Source organism: Antechinus flavipes, chromosome 5 (genome assembly GCF_016432865.1).
Source record: "Antechinus flavipes isolate AdamAnt ecotype Samford, QLD, Australia chromosome 5, AdamAnt_v2, whole genome shotgun sequence".
NCBI classification, from domain to species: Eukaryota; Metazoa; Chordata; class Mammalia; order Dasyuromorphia; family Dasyuridae; genus Antechinus; species Antechinus flavipes.
This window is the reverse complement of record NC_067402.1, coordinates 92,210,209-92,221,242: the sequence shown is the minus strand read 5'-3', so window position 1 is coordinate 92,221,242 and position 11,034 is coordinate 92,210,209.

Genomic DNA, 11,034 nt, shown 5'->3' with positions numbered 1-11,034 from the left:
GCACTCCAAATAAGCATAGCTTCAGAGATAGGGTTATCAGAGGGAGGAATTTTCATAGAGCATGACCCTGGCAGCAGAGAAGAGAGCCTTGGGATGTGGCGTCTTGTAGAGTCAGTGCCCTCCCAAATGCTGGCACAAACTATAGGGAGAAAAGACTTCCAGGCACTGTACCACTGGGAGTTGTGAGGTGCATTTGCTACATGTTTAGCCTAGCATATGAGTGACTACCATCGTTTTTGGGGTTCTGACTCTCCCTCTAGTTGTATGTCTTATTGAGACAATGCAGTCCAGATTTATGAGGGAGAAGGTTGGAATATTCTCTATCCATTTTTCTTTGCTCTTTGAGTAAACACCTTTACTAATAGCTAATTATATTGCCTGGCTGATTATTGTTGGGAAGCCAGTTGGGTTTGTTGTTTTTCTATTGAACAATAACCTTTTAGAAATTCAAGTGTCAGCCTATCAGCAGGGTGCTTACCTAGTAAGTATAAGTGCCAAGTAAAGGAGGAGCCCTCTGGGGATGTCACATGAAGTCAAATGTCTGATTTTGTCACTCCAAAGACTCTGAAAAACCAAGATTCCCTATTGCCTTCAGGATAAAATATAAACTCTTTGTCTATAATTTAAGGGTCTTCACTCTGATGCTAGTCTATTTCACACCGCTTCACAAGTTCTACGTTCCAGACAAAATGAACAATTAGCCATTCCCTCCATCTAATACTCCATCTCCTACTAAGCATATTGTTGCAGGCTAAATGCTTTGAATTCATCTTTCCTCATTTTGCCTTTCAGAATCTTTGTATTTCTTTAAGACTCAGCTTAGATGTTACCTCCTCTAATATATCTTCCATAATCCTACCAGTTCCTAATGTTCGACTCTCCCTTTTCAAATTATCTTGTATTATACATTATTTGTGGACATGTTGTATCCCCTTCCCCTTCATAATGAAAGCTTCTGGAAGCTCAGTTGCTATTTAATAACGATAGTAATAAGAGCTGACATTTAATAGGACCACAGTGTGCCAGGCACTGCTAAGTGTTATCTCATTTGTTCCTCAGCACAACCTTGGGAAGTAGGTGCTATTATTATCCCCATTTTATATAGTCCGGGAAACTGAGGCAAACGGAGGTCAATCAAATTTCCTAGGGTCACAGAGTGAGTAAGGGTCTGGGGCTAGATCTGAAGTCAGTTCTTTCTGACTTCTTGCTTATTATCCACTTCACACCTAACTGCCTCTTCATTTTGGTTATTACATCCCCTGATGAATAAAGAGAACTTAATAAATATTTGTTGAATAAAAAGGTAGCATACTGTTAAGTATGCCCTGGATTAACTTTGTTGTAAGCTGTATTTAACTAAGACATCAAATTCTGTTTCTGCATGCTGAGTCATCATGGCATGTTGCTTGTGCAACATGGAAATCAGCTCAAAACTTTCAAACATTAGAACCTTGGTGGTTTTTTCTCTTACAAAAACTGAGCTTATAGGATTCCTGGTTTTTCTCTAGTTGTTCTTTTTTTTTTTTTCTTGTCAAGTAATACCCCTTTTCAATCCTGTCCTTAGCAGTACATGAAGATTTCGTTCAATTTATGCAAGTCTTCTTTATTATAGCATGAAGGAATTCAGAGTTTAGACTGGAACAGTAAGTGAAAAGTTACTGAACTTAACAAAACATTAACATCTCTTCCAGCCCCTCCCTGTTAGTCCTCTACCTCTTCACCAATGAAAATCCCTCCTTTGAAGTGACCTGAAGGGAATGGAGGAGTGGAGAGCCAGGTTGCTTCTCCTAGGAAGGAAATGAGAGCCATTTAAGACTATCCTAGAGAGTTCAAGGAGAGGAGAGAAACCACACCCTTAAACTAAACTCAAAGGGAGGGGGATGAAATCAGTGGGTGAAAGGAGGAGAAATCAGTCTGGAGTGGGCTTAAGGGAATACTCAAGTGAGTAGAGCTAGGCAGGGCAGGCAGTCTATGGCAGGATAGCCGGGGAGTGTGAATTGGAGTCAGATGCAGAGAGAGGGAAGTCCTGTTAGGCACAGTGTGGAAGGTGAACAGCTGGGAGTCAGAGAGGTTCAAAGAGGGGGAGGAGCAGGACAAGTGGAAAGGATGGTGGCAATTTTAAATTCACATTAGAATGGCAAAGCTCCTAATTCATAAAATAGAAAGAAAAATTGTGCGTATATATATATTTACATACATGTACACATGTATATGCAGGGTATGTATGTACATGTATAAACCCACATTTGATTAATATAGGTATGTGTGTAGACATGTGTACATGTATGTACATGTGTGTATATGTATATGAATATTATATATTTACATGTCTGTGTTTATATTATATATATACACACACCCACACACACTCAGATACACACTCACACATATTTCTTCTTTGAGCTTAGGGGCAGAAACCTGAGTTCACACTGAAGGACTCCACTTCCAGTTAGTAACTCTTTTAAGAGCAGCAAGTGTTGCTATGGAAGAAAGATGGACACTGAAACAGGCAATAGTAATCTCAGGGAGGGAACAGAGAGCTAAATTAGGGGACAGAAAAGAAAAGTTGGGGATACTGATGGAAAGTTTGACCTGAAGTCACAAGAGACTTTAACAAACAGTCTTTCCTAAGGCCCAGAATCATTGCAGCTCAGTTTTAGGTCTGGGAAATCTCAATTGCTTTGCCTAGCAGCATTTCCTGACCCTCTCACTGGGCATCTAGTGCCAGACGAGGCAGCGAGGCAGCAAGGGTCTCCTTCAATATGCAGAGCTGTGATTTATGTAATGTAGTTATGTAATATCATTATGTAACATCATCACAGTCAGGACAAATTAGAATCTCCTCCAGGCTGTACAGAAGCCAGACCTGACTGAGACTTTTCTTGGGTCTTCAGGAAAAGAATTGGGTTCCTTAACCCTAAGACACCTCCCTGACTGTAGGAAGGTGGGCATTTTGGGGGGGAGAGGGCAGCGGAGGGAGGATCCTACCCTTTTCAAGAGTCATTAGGTTCTTTGTGCACTTCCAGGAGCCTCACTTGGCTGTGCCCAACTAGCTTCCTTAAGAAGGGCTGTGTTCTCTTCAAGGCAATGCTGGTCCCCATGTGAGTGGGCGATGGTCCTGAGCTACCCAGCTAGCTCCTGATCCTCCCACAGAATCCTAGAATTTGAGAGTCAGAAGAACCTCAGCTACTTCACACGTGACAGGAATCTTTCACATGAACATAGCTAACCAATGGTAATTCAGTCTCCTCTTGAACCCAGCTCCTCTTAAGCAGCCTGTTCTACTTTTGGATAGCTGTAAGTATTAGGAAGCTTATCTTGACAATCAAGCCCAAGTTGTCTTCTGCATTTTTCCACCCACTGCTTCTGGTTCTGTCTAAATTTAATCCTTTTCAGATTAACCTTTCAGATATTGGAAGACAACTGTCACGGGCTCAATATCTTCCTCGCTAGGCTAAAGCTCCCCAGGCACTTCAAACTCCCCTAGTAATCATGATGATCTGTGTCCAGGGTTGTATCTGCCTTAGAGGTTTGTAAACTCTTTGGGCTTATAGGGGTACCTAGGCGGTACAGTAGCTAGAATGCTGGCTTTGGAGTCAGGAGAATTTGAGTTCAAATCCAGCTTCGGATACTAACTAGAGGGTGTCCTAAGCAAATCTCTTAAGCCTGTTTGTCTCAGTTCCTCATCTGTAAAATAAGCTGGAAGAGGAAATGGGAAACCACTCTAATATCTTTGCCAAGAAAACCCCAAATTGGGGCCACGAAGAGTCAGATGGGACTAAAACAAAGATGAAAGCTCTTTGAGAGGAGCAGAGACCTGTTATTTTTCATCTTTGTATCCAGGACCTAAGCTAGAGCCTCGAATATTTTAGGGGGAACACACCTATGAATTCATTTGTATGTAGAATTTCTAAGGAGGGAATCTTTATTAATAAAAATGGCTAAAAGTGTCTGTGCTGTAACTCAGTGCTTGGGTTAGTACATAGGATGTTTGCAATAAGGTGTTTGTTGAATTGAATATGTAGAACTTTTACTTTTGCAAGATATTTCATGACAGTTACTATATTTAATCTTCATAGACCCCAATAATAATTCAGATCTTTATCCTGGTTTGTTCTGTTTCCTAACTGATCTCTCAGTCTTCAGTCTCTCAACTCAATCTGTCCTGATTACTACTATCAGATTCATCTTCCTAAAACAATGTACTGATCAAATCATTCCTTATCCAAAAACCTTTTTTATCTTGAAGATAAAGTTTCCTTCTCTCCCAAGACACTGTCATGGCCTTGATGCACATTTTTTATCACCTCTCTTTTTTAATTTTAAAAATTATTCTTAATAACTTTTTGGTTGGTTTCCCTGACTCAAGTCTCTCTCTACTTCAGTCTATCCTCCACTTAATTGTCAAATTAATCTTCCTAAAGCACTATCTGACCATATTACTCCCCTGTTCAGTAACGGGTAGGATTAAGTATAAAATCCTCTAGTTGGCATTCAAAGCCATTCATAATTTGGTTCCCTCCTACTTTCCAGATTTTTTTTTTTTTTGAAGCAATCAGGTTAAGTGACTTGCCCAGAATGACACAGCAAATAAGTATCTGAGGTCATATTGACCTCAGGTCCTCCTGATTCCAGGGCCTATGGTTTATTCCCTTTACTACCTACCTGCCTCTTTTCCAGTCATTTTGCACCTTAATCCTATTCCTCCTCCTCTCCGTGGATGTTTTCTGTGATCCAGTGACATTTGCCTCCTTGCTGTTTCTCTCAAAGACTCTCTGCAGACTCTGGGCATTTTTACTGGCTGTTCTCCATGCCTGGAATACTTTGCCTTCCTCATTTCTGACTTCTGGTTCAGATAGCTTTTTATTCAAGTCCCAGTTAAAATCCCTCCCTCAATTAGAAGCCTCTCCTGACCTCTCTTAATGCTAGGGCCTTTCTTCTTGTGATTATCTCTAATTTATCCTGTATATATCTTTGTTTGTATATAGTTATTTTCACATTGTCTCCCCATCATTAGATTGTGAACTCCTCCAGAGTAGGGACTATTGTTTGCCATTCTTTGTATTTCCAGTGCTTAGCACAAAATAGACACTTGATAAATGCTTATTGATTAAATACAATCTGATTCTAATTTGCCTTTTCAACTTTCTCTCTCACTATTATTCTCTTAGAGGATGCTTCCTTTTAACTAAATGGATCTACTCATCATTTCTCAAATACATCTTCTGAATTCTAGCCTCCATGCCTTTGCTTATAACATTCCTTTGTAGAATGACTTCCTATCTGTATTGAGGACTATTCCCCATGCAGAATATGAGTGTCCTTGTATGGCTCAAAGGAAAGTAGAATAGACATTTCTAGCTTATTTCTCCTCCCTCTCCCCATCCTTCTCCCAGAATTAAATTACACTTTAATTCCTGGGGGTTGTGGGAAGAAGCAGGAAGTTGGAGCCAGATGGTTTGGTCACTTTGCTCACCTGAGAGAGAGGAGACACCAGGCCAGAATTATATCTATCTGTTTGCTTAAATATTATTAGCAGAGGGGACTAAAACAATATAATTGGCTAATCAGTGGTTAGACAGTCTAACTTTTGACCACTGTTTCATTATTGGGAAGAAGAAGGATCCCAAGTTTTATATCCAAGGCTTGATTCCTTTTCCCACCAAATAAAAGTTCCACAATGAACACACGTAACACTTCCAACAAATAACAAACCCATTTATCCACATTGATGGCAAGGTAGAAGCTAACAAAAAAAAAGAATACACATGAGAATATATACCAGACTATAGAGAAATGAAGGAGCTCTATCTACCTTTGGGAGCTCAACCAAGAGACAGAGTCCCAGATTTCACTCATGGGAAAGTTTCTCTAAATCTCAAGTGTAGATGAAGATAATAGAGACTACTAGCTCCTCTCATGTCTTTCCAGAGTCTGTTCTTTTAGCAGTCTGAAGTGGGATTAGCATTTTTTTTTCTAAAAGCTGGAAGCCAGAAATTCCCTAGATGACTCAAAATTTGAAGAAACTCAATAAGTCAAAGAAGTTCCCCCCAAATTTGACCTTTCCCATCAACTCTACCTTAACCTTCATATAAGGAAGGGTACTGATCTCCATCAATGAGGAGAAGGTCTTATACCAATGGATTTTGGGACTGAGATTACACTTTCTGATGAAACTCAATCTATTTTTAAAAGCCCATTTCAATTCCCACCACTTCTGTGAGATCATCCCAAATCACCCAACTACATCCTAATTTTTCTTTCCTCTGAAGTATTCTAGTTTCACTTCACATGTTATCATCTACTACCTTGGTACGTTTCTTGTAGGTATTTGTGTCTTAGCTCTTAAACTGGCATATAAATTCTATGAAGGCAAGAACTTTGGTTTATATTTCTTTTTACCTTCCAAAACAAATAATACAGTGTTTGGACATAAAAATCATTTAATAAGTGTGTGATGATACATCAATAGCCCTGTGAATATTGTAAATAAATCTGACTTTAAAGTCTTAGTTCATATTTTTCCCTCTTGTGTGCTCCATTTTAGTCAATGGATTTCTAGCTATCTTCTAACTCCTGTAATCTGTCTCTTCAATTTGGTCACCAGAGTAATGACCTCTTCCCTTTCAGATTTAATTCAAGTGCTGGCTTTTTCATGAAACCTTCCCCAGTTCTCCTAGCCCAAATTTTCTTCAAATTTTCTCAGAGTACTTTGTTTATTTCATTGTGTCCTCTGTTCTTACCACTTTCTATCAAATTTTTGCATTGATTTCCTCATATTTGAGTTACATTCTTTCCTCATCTTCACCTCAAAGAATCCCCACTTTTCTTTAATACCCAGACCAAGTGTGTTCTAAATAAAGCCTTTCTTTATTACCCCAACTGCCAGTGCGCTTCCTCCCAGAATCGCCTGGTATTCATTTGGTATTTATTATCTACATCTCTGTCAACCAGTTGTGTACTATCTCATGTATTTGAACGTAAGCTCCTTGATGGTGAAGGCTCTTTAACTTTGTTGTTGTATTCCCAGAATTTACCATGTGCCTGGATATAGTAATTACTTAATAAATGTTTTTAACTGATTGATTAATTATATATATTTGTGTATATCATATTATCCCTTTAAAACTACCAATTTCTTGAAGGCCCTGAATGATAAGTTTCAACAACATATCCCCAAGACCTAACACTGTTTTTTTTTTTTTTCTACAAATCAGGAACTAGTTGAATTGAATAGTGCACCTTAAATTATTCTGTAATAACAACTCAGATTTACACAATGCTTTTAGAATTTGAAAAGCACTGTACAAACATTATCTCATATAATCCTCGAAAAAATCCTGTGAGGTATTATTATCTCCATTTTTCTAATGAGGAAATTGAAGCTCAGAGAGATTAAGTGACTTAGGAAGGTTAACACAACCAGAAAGTGTCTAAGATGGGCTTCAAACCCACATGTTCCTGCTCCAGCACTATAACTTAATCATGTCATACTTCCCAGTTTCATGTCTTGCTAGGTTCATTTCCCCAACTGGACTCTATAAACTTTTTGCATACAAGAACCATATTGTCTTTTTTTTTTAATCCCCTCATTGCTTAGACTAGAAAGAGATACATTGTTTTTAGATCTGAGTCTATGATTTCATTAATATAAGGAGCTCCCAGTCAGGAAACTCTGTTCACCAGTACGGATCAGTCTCTCCTATGAAACATTCTTCTAGAATTATCTGGGTCAAGGAGAGGTTAAGTAACTTGTTTGGTTGCTTAGCTAGTATGTATCAAAGATTCACCCAGATCTTTCTGACTCAAGGCCAACCTTCCATCCTCTCTATCATGTTGCCTCTCAACAGAAACATAGACACTAATGGAAAATACTCCATTTGTTTCCCATATCTCCCCAACTGGACTGTAAGTTAACTAAGGATGAAAAGTACAAATAAGATAATATGTATAGTGTACAAATATAATAATATGGACTAAATAAAATACATATACAATGTTTCCCAAACTTGAAAGTGCTATTTAAATGCATTTTATCATTAGAGTTTGGTTTCTCTTTTTCTTCAATGGGAGAGAGAAAATAGAATTGTGCTAATTGGAAAAAAAAATAAAATTTTAAAAGGTGCTATGTAGATGTTAGTTGCTGTATCCTCTAGAGGCCTAATTCAGGGATGAATATGTACTAGATGCTTTGTAAAAATTCCTTAAGTGACAGACATTTTAATTGAACCTCCTTTTCTGGTTTTAGTCTTTAGAATCTAGCAAACTCTTATGATTTTGCCCTTTTTTTTTTTTTTTAGGAATATTGCAGAAATCTTGTGGGATTAGGAACATTCTGAACATGAGCTCTCATTGTCCAGTGCTGGAGTGGAGAAAACAAGACACCAAAACGTGCCCTATTGTTTGCTATTGGTTTTTCATTTGTCTAAGACCTTTATACAAACTTATCAAATAACCATTCTCTCATTCTTCCTCCAAGTGGAACAAGATATAGATCCTGATTCATTGATCCCGTGGCCAGCTGAAACTCTTGATTTGTGGTACAAAAGGAGCAAGATTCCCGTTTTATTCATCAGGCTGTGACTCTAGGAATTTTGTTTCCTTCTGGTTAGCTCCCCATATCTTAGTATATTACCATAGGCTGTTTCTATCATAGAAACAGGATTTTCAAGTGGACAACTGATGGTGACCTTGCTGCCTACTTCTGGGGCTTTGTCTGTGGGAGAAAGTGGGAGACATATTCTTTAACTCTCTCCAACTGCTTTCCCCACAATAGGGGTGGGTGGTTTGCCCTGGGAGGAGCTGTAAGAGTTGAATATACATCGACTTCCAAGAACTTGGGGGAGGGAAAACACTTGGGCTCAGGGAAAGTTGGGAGTGGTTCAAAGTGTTGGAGGGGTTAGAACCGAATTAAATTTTTATGAGCAACAGACCAGATGCCATGTTATGGACAAGTCCCATAAATCCAAGCAGTGGGGTACTGGAAAAGTTCTCCCTACTATTGACATTTGGACATTTACTTTTTCATTCACCTTCGATTCAGGATTGAGCACCTCTAGAATCAGGGCAAATGGAAAGATCATAGAGAATTTGAAGGGACTCTGGGAGCCATCTTGTCCCTGACACCCTCATTTTATAGATAAGGAACAGAGGCCAAGAGATTCATGTCCCCTGACTCCAACACTAGCATTTTGCCCACTGTACCACACTTCCTAAGCTATTTAAATTGATGAGAAAAGAAGTTAACATAGTTATGGAACCTCTCTTAAGAGTTGAAAGCAGTAACTGAATCATCACTGAATTTGTGAGAGGGTTTGGAGTTGAGTATAATATACTTTTCATATTCTTGACAAAAATGATAATTTAGTGATGACTGGGCTTATAAGATGACATCACAGCATAAATCTGGATGGGAAAGGAATTTAGTTTGTTTGCAAGATTTCCTGTCTATTGGAAGGAGACTTGCAAACAGAGTTTGGCAGCACTATTAGGAAAGACTAGGGTGCATGATTATAAGAGAATAAACCTGAAGACAAAGAAAGATCAAGTAGTAGCTGAGGAATGAAGAAATGAAGCAGTCTGATGGAGTAGCCAGAGGCGGAAGAGATTTAAATCATTCTCTATCCCTATATCACCCTTCCAAAAGCTCCTCAAGGCTTTCCTCATTCATCATGTCTTCCTTGATCTCACCAACTCCCCCCTTTTCTAACTTCCCAACACATTTTAAAAATATATTATACACAAATATTATGTTGAACTATCTATTCTGACTGCTACCTGTGTGCTAGTCTGGTCTCTTCACCTATGTTGTAGGCTTCTTGAGGATAGAAACTCTGCATAACAGTTCTTACACCATCACAGAATTAGGGCCATATGAGACCATACAGGATAAGGAGTCTGTTTTCCTCATTTTACAGAAGATGAAGCAGGTGCCGAGATATTAAGTGATTTTCTCAAGATCACACACTATTACATGCCTGAGGATGGGATTTGAACTCAGATCTTTCCAATTCCAAGCCAAGCACTGACCACTATACCTGTGGCTTTGAGAATTGCCCTAGGTTGAGAGAGAGAAAGTGATTTGCCCATGACTCCACAACTGCTGAGTAGCAGAGATGGTGACCCTGATACCAAGGCTTCTTCTCTCCCTTATACTGGGTGTGGTTTTTTTTTTTTTAAATAACAAATATACCAGAATTTATAAATGCACATTTGAGTATTGAGGTTGTTATCTTGAGAGATTACACTCCTATGCCAGCAACACTTGCCTCCCCTTTGAGTTAAAAATCTGTCTCTGTAGAATTGTTTTCAGTTACCAATTTAGGAGCCACAGGGAAAAAATTATCTTTACTTCACGGTTATATCTTGTTGATACCAAACCAAACCCCAAACAAACAAACAACACTCCCTCCCCAACCCAAAATCCAAATTAGCTAATTCTATCATTTACTTTATTCATCAGATGAAAATCCAAAAGATTTTTTTTGATTGTTTAAAGATAGAAATACACCAACACGATCCTCAAAGGCTGAAGATTTCCAAACACTGAGGTTATGTAGGAGGCAGGGGCAAAAGCACTAGCTCTGGAAGACCTAAGTTCAAATCTTGCCTCTGACCTGTTTGACCTGGGGCAAGTAATTCAACTTCATCTACAAAATGAGGGGGTGGTTTCTGTGCTGAGCTAGAGTTGGAGCTGGCAAAATGGGTCAGAGGTTGGGAGGGGAGAGACCTTGGAAGAGTTCTAGGAGGGGGCATAGAGACCCAGATAACTGGTTGATGCTACCACAGTTAATGATGAAAGGGCCTCCTAGAATCATAGAAACTCTCCCTTTGCATTCCCCAGCTTTTAAACTTTACCATCTGCTAAAAGAAGTGGGAAGAAAAGCTGGACAACTCTTCAGCTAAGAGGCAGGGGCCACTACTCAAGCTTGGTAAATGAGCAGATTTCAAAATTGTATGGTTTTGCTAGGAGCTGGGGTATTCTTGCTTTCTGCTGAGATGTAGATGAATAGAGTAAATGCTGTGTTAAATGAG